Raw genomic sequence first — 8,132 nt, 5'->3', positions numbered from 1 at the left:
ATCTGATTTTAACCAACTTGTACACACGTTGTATCACTATAAGATCTCCGTTCCGTTCTTAAACCAGCCACATTCCTCTACGGGTTCTATAATTACGGCCCCTGAAAGGGCCAGAAATTGGCTATTTTGGTCTTGTCTGCACAGTAGCAGTTTCATTTATGATTGGATTTTAACCAAACTTGCACACAACTTGTATCACCATAAGATCTCGGTCTTCTACCAAGATTGGTAGAATTATCCTCCTAGGGACAAATACAGCCCCGCCCTGGGCGTCACATGATTTATATAGACTTATATTGGGAAAACTTTGAAAATTTTCTTGTACAAAACCACATGGCCTAGGGCTTTGATATTTTGTATATAGGATCGTGTAGTAGTCCTTTACCAAGATTGTTCAAATTATCCCCCTTGGGTTTAAACTGGCTCCGCCCCTTGTGGGGGGTACATGGTTTAAATAGACTTGTACAGGGAAATTCCTTTAGAAAATGCTTAGATATTTAGTATGCGCCATGCTCTAGTGGTTCTCTTTGTTCAAATCATTACCCTGGGGTCGATATATGCCACGCCTAGGGGGTCCCTTGTTTTACATTGATTTATATAGGAAAATTCTTTAACATCTTCTTGTTCGGAACCATAAGGCCCAGACCTTAGATATTTAGTATTTAGTATTGTCTAGTGGTCAACTATCAGGTTTGTTCGAATAATGACCCTGGGGTCAAAATTGACTGCGCCCCGGGGTCAAGAGTTTTCACATTAACTTAAATAGGGAAAACCTTTCAAAAAATCTTTTGTGAAACCATAAGGCCCGGAGCTTAAATATTTGTTATGTGGCATGCTCTAGCAGTTCTCTACCAAGATTGTTCAAATCATGACCCTAGGGTCAAAATAGGCTACGCCCGGGTGGTCCATTGTTTTACATAGACTTATTTGTTTTTGAAGCAATTACAAAGAAGTTTGGACCGCAAGTAGGCCTATAATGTTTGATACAGATTTCAGTTCTCATCTTGAATAGTCTTAATCGTGACCTACTGACCTACATTCTTGTTTTTAAGCTACAGCATGGACCACGTTTATAAATTTTGATAAAGATTTCAATACTCATCTTTAATATTCTTAGCCATGACCTACTGAAATACTGTCGTGTTTTTGACGCTACATCAAAGAGATTTGGACTGCATGTATAATTAAGAAATAATTTATAGACAAAGACTGTTTTTACACTATTTATGCACGATGGGCGGTTATACGTCGAGCGTAATAATTTTTGCGAGGGCGCAGCCCGAGTGAAATTATTTGTACGACATATTACCGCCTGAATGTATAAAACACGGTTTTGTTATAAATTATTTCGATTCTAATCTGCCCTTAATCTAAAACAGTAGATGAAATATAGTAGTGCTCTTTCTTGGTCGCAACAAAAACATGGCGTCACCGCATAATAACGTGACGTCATTCTAGCGTAAGTGTGTTTTAACAGAGACAAGAATAGAGTAAACTGCTCTATTATCGACACCTAAAGCACGACCGATTATAGTGGATGACAGGGCAATCTATTTTGCAATTGAAATTTATCTTTTAATAAAACCGGATTTCATTGGTTAAAAAATTGATTGCAGCTTCAGTACCTTTGTACATTGAGCAATGAGAGCTATTTTAACAAATGTAGTCAAGTTCTTTCAAATTTTCAATTTGCCTTTATATCGACACCCCTCTCCTATTACCGACACCTTTAAGATAGTGTAAATTAAGCTTTTATTAGTAAGTTTATTGAGTAGTTGCACTAGATTTTTAAATATACATGTATTATCAAATTGCAGCTATTACTAAAGTTTATATGTTTTGATTGTAAACAGAAAAATAATAACTATAAACCAGATAATTGACAGTTTTTCCTATATGCCCATTAATACAGCAAATACACTTGTTTTTTGTTTTTGTTTTTTTTTTTTTTTGTTTCTAGATACACAAATAAGGCACAATTTGTACACTTTATTGTCAAAACTTTCATATTACATTGATTTCGCTCCTATTAACTTGCGCAAAGTTCTATAAATGTTAATTGTAAACTGACAGGTTAGTTCAGTCATCATAGGAAAATGGGTTTTAGAGGCTTAAAGTTTACTAGCAAAATCTTTGCAGTATCTAGTACAAATAACCATTCAGTCAGGGACCCAATATATTACATTTCATTTCCTTATTTTAATGGGATAGGATTGTGTTAACCTGCCAAGTAAAAGTAGGTGTTTTAAAGTTTGTGCATTATTTTGTACATTTAAAATACTCAATATTGATTGGGTCTTGTAAGAGAGAAAACCATAACAAATGCTAACTAGAATAATTTATTTTTTTCCAAAATAAGCTAAAGTAGCAATTTCAAATAGTACATGAGGGAATTTATTTACTATGGGGTCCTATAAAAGAATCAAGACGAGTCAAACTTGTCCATTCATTAATCACAGATAAATGAAAAGTACATATGATTGGTTTACATGTAAGATCAAACTATCGTTCACTCGTGTACACATTTTCTTAAAGTTTCACACGAGGCTACGTCACTCTTAAAAAAAACTGCATATCGTCTTACACTGAATCAAATAAATATCCTCTATATGATAATAACTGTGGTTATTCATTAAAACAATAACATAAAAAGTAGTGATGATTAAATTTTACATTTATGTCTTTCTGATAAAGTATGTACGACCATTCCAAAATATAGTAAATTATTCTTACACATAACGAGTTTTAATGTCAAGACTAGATCTCAAATTCACCTATTCCAATTATACATTCTGCTGATAGTTTTAATGGGTAATAAACTCCGCTGTACAACAAAATAAATTATTCTTTTGTTGCCGAATAACATATAGCAATTAATTTCTCTAAATTGTTTTAAACCTTTGCACTTTGTGGTAATGAGCGTTCAAATAAAACCTATCACAGATATGCATTTCGCTGGAATGACGGGCTCTCGTCCCGGTATCACTGGTATTTGTATAAGTATTTCTTCAAATTTCCTTGCACAGTTCCTGGCAAAATCATCTTCCTCCGAAATACATGATTCACGAGTGGCAGGATCCGTAAGATCAATGTATTCAAAATCTGGAACCAGCTGTTTTAATAGGTCAACATCTATTGATATTATTTTTCTATTTCCTGTAGGATTATATGCTTTGCCAGCAAGCTTCCACACGGCATCCTCTGTTTTACATGTAGAAATATACTGAGAGACGCAGAACTTGTAACTTGGAGAAACATGGTGCCAAGGTGATGCTTGTGCATATGGATTTTTAGCTTTAATACCTTGACTTACGTCTTCTTCAGGCCTAAGCAATCGAAACAATTTTACCATTGTAGATTGTATGACCTGTAGGTCTGGAAGTAAAAGTTAAAAGACAAATCTATAATGCATGTATCTGCTATGAGTGTGGTACAGGATTGATGTATGAAGATATTCCTTTCATTTGAGCGAAAATGCATACATATTGCATTCGTGAAATGATATGAAAAATGTTCCCTCGAAATATGAATATCGACCGAGGCATCACCCTTTTCTCAGGAATGAAATGTTTCTTTTATTATACGGAAATCATGACTGGTCTGAACATTAACTGGAAAAAAAAATCAACATAATGGCTTAAATGATTTATTGAAATAATCAATAAAAATAGAATATCAACAACAATAAAATATAAATATATCACAGGTTTATTTACTACACCTTTTTGTTATTAGACGAACGTTTTACAAGAAAACGACTATTAACAATCAAGACAACTTCGATTGTTGCAAAATGTAATCTAATATGGAAATGTACCCTGTACCCGACAGTTATTATATCCAAAGAAAAATACCGTTTGGTGCATGAAATATCAAATTACTAGAGTACAGCGCAGTAGTCTCGAAACCCAGACTGAGATATAGAGTGTTTTCCTGTAATGAAGCTATCAAACTAATCTGCAGTGTCGGCGGTTATACCCTGGCCTCATATTCACAAAACAATTTTACTCACAGCTGAGTTTGATAATGAAGTTTTTTTTGCATTTACGTCTAAATTGCATATCTAAAATTAAATGTTAAGCTAAAACTACATTCAAGCTACTATTCCGTATTAATCTAGCCATCAAAATTTCAATCTCAAACTCAGCTGAGACCCAAAAGAGTTTTGTGAACATGGGGCAAGGCCAAGTCTGTATCAGCGCAGAAGGGTTATAGGAGTCTGCTTCCTGAAGGCAACTGTAAAGTCGACAAATGATCTTAATTGTGAATGTAAGATTTGGACTAAATGTTGTCATGTTTCTTGGTCATTTGGGAGTCGAGAGAATGTTCCGCTAAAGCCTTTGCAAGAGAGTTCGAGGGGTGTTTTTCATTTCATTACCTCTCACGAACAGACTCAGTAAAGCCGAACATGTTATTATTGTGATAAATTGCGTTCTATGCTTGCAGGGAATCTTCTTATACATTTTCTTTATAACAAACAAACATGTGCTTATTACACCAACTTGTCTCAGTTGATAATATTTCTTACAGCTAAACGTAAAATAAGATCATACACAAACACTGATGTTTTACTAGGAATACGATTATGAGAAATAGGCATATATTTTACATTTAATTTAAAATCAATAGCATATTTATATATTAACATATCTTACCGTCTATAAAAGGTAACATTTAAGAAAATAATTTCAAGTCACTTTGGCGTGCAATTCAGTTACGTTTATCAACTGAAATTTCCTAATATCTAAACAAATGTGCCTGTATTTTCAAAAAAAAAAGAAAATTCCTCTTTACTTCCTAGTATAAATTTGTGAATATGATATAAAATGTCATATCTCATATTTTGTCATGATTGTGAAACATTTATCATTTTATCTGTGTATAATGCAATCATTGATTACTGAAGCAAAATCTTGCGGATGTTTGTTTGTTGTTGTTTTTTTTGTTTTTTTTTTTTTTCTTGTTTAGTTTTCTATTTGTTTTGTTTTTAACTTCACATCGACACAATTTTAAGTCATATGGTGTCTTTCCAGCTTTTGGTGGTGAAAGAAGATCCCACGTGCATCTACAGGCATTAATTGATCACGGGCGGGCACCTGGGTAGAACCACTGACAATCCGTAATCCAGCTGAATGGCTTCCTCACATGAACAACTCCTTACCCCAAGTGTGAGACACAAGTGAGTCTAAGTCAGTGACCTTTACCATTCGACCAAAGAGGCCCCAAAATATAGTTTACGTTGTATCCAATGTTTTTATTCCAGCCCGTCTCGACGGTACGGTATTACGATAGGATTTTTGTTTTAAAACAACGAAAAAGACCAATTCCATCGAATCCCATTAAGGCAGTTTTTACTTTGCTTTCTGTGAGGAGCAATTATAATTTAATTGCGATTGCTTTGGCAAGCTGAGAATCAGTCTCTTTTAGAACTGCCGAAAATACTCTCTAATTACTTCATGATTTCAGTTGACTATCAATACAGAATATAATTTGAACGAAAACATTTCAGTATTTAGGTTACATTATTCGAATTCAGTTCCTTCTTTCATATAAACAATTAAATTTGTAGACCTCATCTTTCATTACCTTACATCTTTTCAATGATATAAAGTTTGTATAACATGTCTTCTTACCAAAAATAAAAAATATTGAGAAGTTATTTACATATAAGAAACATAATCTGACCTGAAAAACAACATCTTCAGAAAATGTTCGCGTGAAACTTGCTGTTTATGCGTATGTAAAACTGTTCTCAATGAATAAAAGTAAAAACTGCAAATTCACTACATCTTTTATGTGTATCAACTTGCTATTTTTCGTTTTAATTGTTACCTGCGGCCTGAAGGCCGCAGGTATATTGGAATGCAACAAGTAGTGTAGCACATGGGGAATGGGTGATATCACGTGATTTTTTACCGATATGTGATTGGTTTTTCGCATTTATGGAACGCCGTTTTCGCAATATAGCTGGGAAGCTATATGATATTTAGAGAAATGCTTGTGATCTATATTCCTCATTCATTATTTCATATAATTTATTCAAACTTTCAGCAATGATCAATATTGATACTTAATTGTGCATAAGAGACTTTTTAAATGCTCTTTAATATCCTGGATTATGGTTCTGTGTTGTTTTGCTCTATATGTCAAAGTCGTCCGGGTGAATTTTTTAAGGCATGAATCACATTTGTGATAGCTCTAGTAAAGTGTTTCAATATTCAAGGAATGTGACCAGTTGAGCTAAAAGCTGTGTTATACATGAAAGGAAAATATAGTTATTTTTGCTAAAAACAATGACTTTCAGAATTAAGAAATATCAAAGAGCTATAAAAATAGATTTAGATTAGATTAAAAATAGATTATCTACTGTTGCGATTCTGTGTATTTCATACTTCTTTGGAAATACATATTTCATAGATCTACTTGTAAAACATGTAGAATGGAGTAATATTTTCTACATTAAAGCGTAATGTTATAAAAAAAAACACGAAAAAACCAAGCTCGCTATTTATCCATAAGTTGCTTTTAGACTGTGGTCACACAAACATCGATAACAATTTCTATTTCTGGTCTGTATAACTTCTGGCCGCAGGAAATCTTTCGACTTGTAACTTGCTTACAGTTAAACTGAATTCGACGTACTGTAGCATATATTGCACTGGCCAAAATAACAAGTGATTACAGTATCTGTCTGAAAGTAAATGTCTACATGTGTGAGATGTGTTTTTTTCATTGTATGTCTTAAGATGTCTAACTAAAAATACATCTTATTTCTCCCCTGGCTGGGAGCTTTTGCTTATAAACTATAAAAGAGAAAACATTTGCAGAAAACCGAAATAAATCATCGTTTAAATATTGTCACTCATACTATTACTATATAAGATCTTACCTGTATAAAACGATTTAATATACTTCCGCTAATATTTCCCTCCTGCTTCTACCTACATGTGTATGGTACTACTTTATGGTTAATGTGTCTTTAAAGAAGCACGCCGCCGAATGTCTTATTGCTAGAGATTTATGAAGATATCTATTTACATGCAAGTAATTGCACCATTATTTGTCATTACTCAAAGATTTTATCTAAAAAATGTACAAAAGTGTTATTTGCAATAGTTTAAGAACATTAAAACTACAGATTTAAATCAAATATTTCAAAATTTAGAGGATACATTTATTTTTTCGTATCAAATTACGCGGGAATGCAGTTATTATAAATGAATAAAACAAATATTTCGTAAACACGTTTTTCTCCAATGTCATAAAAAATAGTAGTTTTTCCTTAAATGTGTGTTATATTTAGTTTGCTAAGTAGCGGTCACTTATTGTCAGAAACTGTTGAAAACCTGTATAAAAGTATATATCTTTCGTGTTGGACAAGTTGTGGTCGCTAACTAAGAGTCACTTTAAACAACATTGCTTGCTCCAAGACTGACACGTAGAAAGCTCCCTGTGGTAAAGCTGTCAAACTGGTTTGAGTAATTTCGAAGGTTCTACCCAACTCCCGCCTGTCCAAGCTCAAAATGCATTATTATTCAGCCTCTATTTAATAAATTGCGAATGTGTTTGACTATGTGTTGATAAATTCACTGGTCCACAATGACCATGAATTCAATTTAATATGAGTTCCGCTTAAGCTGGTGCTAAGGGCGTGGAGGATATTGCATATTTATAACCTGTCTAGAACAGGTTGAATCAAACTGAGTCTACTATATTTCCAGGGGATTTTCACAAAGATTTCATTAATACAAAACAAACATTTGTATTACCCCAACATATTTCTGCAAATAAACTTTCCTACAAGTAAACGTAAAAATAGTAGTGTGCATCTTTTTTGAAATAAGATGGTAATAAATAGACATGTAGTTTTAAACGACTAAATTTAAAATTCATTGCAATTTACATTACTAAAGAAAATAAATTCAAATGATATTTGTCTTGCACTTCATGTACATCTTTCAAGTCGCAACACTGATTTCGTTTGGTTATTTAAACATCAATTTGAGAAACTATATGAACTGTTATTTTAAAAACAATGGAAGTTCATTATTTTATGGTCATAAACCAGAATCAGTATCTATATATGTAATTGTCTTTGCATTTGTATCTTGTCCTTTTACATGTATCAGTGA

The 8,132-nt window shown here is 33.1% G+C and overlaps 1 long non-coding RNA gene across 1 annotated transcript; it reads right to left on the bottom strand.

Moving 5' to 3' along the window:
* Positions 1-2,326: 2,326 nt before the first annotated feature.
* On the bottom strand, positions 2,327-8,054 carry LOC123546891 (uncharacterized). Its single transcript, XR_008372381.1, has 2 exons — positions 6,890-8,054; positions 2,327-3,375 (listed from the first exon to the last, which is right to left on the bottom strand). It is a non-coding gene; the product is annotated as an uncharacterized LOC123546891 (long non-coding RNA).
* Between the last annotated feature and the right edge of the window lie 78 nt (positions 8,055-8,132).

The sequence above is a fragment of the Mercenaria mercenaria genome, chromosome 9, assembly GCF_021730395.1.
Source record: "Mercenaria mercenaria strain notata chromosome 9, MADL_Memer_1, whole genome shotgun sequence".
NCBI classification, from domain to species: domain Eukaryota; kingdom Metazoa; phylum Mollusca; class Bivalvia; order Venerida; family Veneridae; genus Mercenaria; species Mercenaria mercenaria.
The sequence above is the reverse complement of the archived record's forward strand: the minus strand, read 5'-3'. Positions and strand labels throughout refer to the sequence as shown.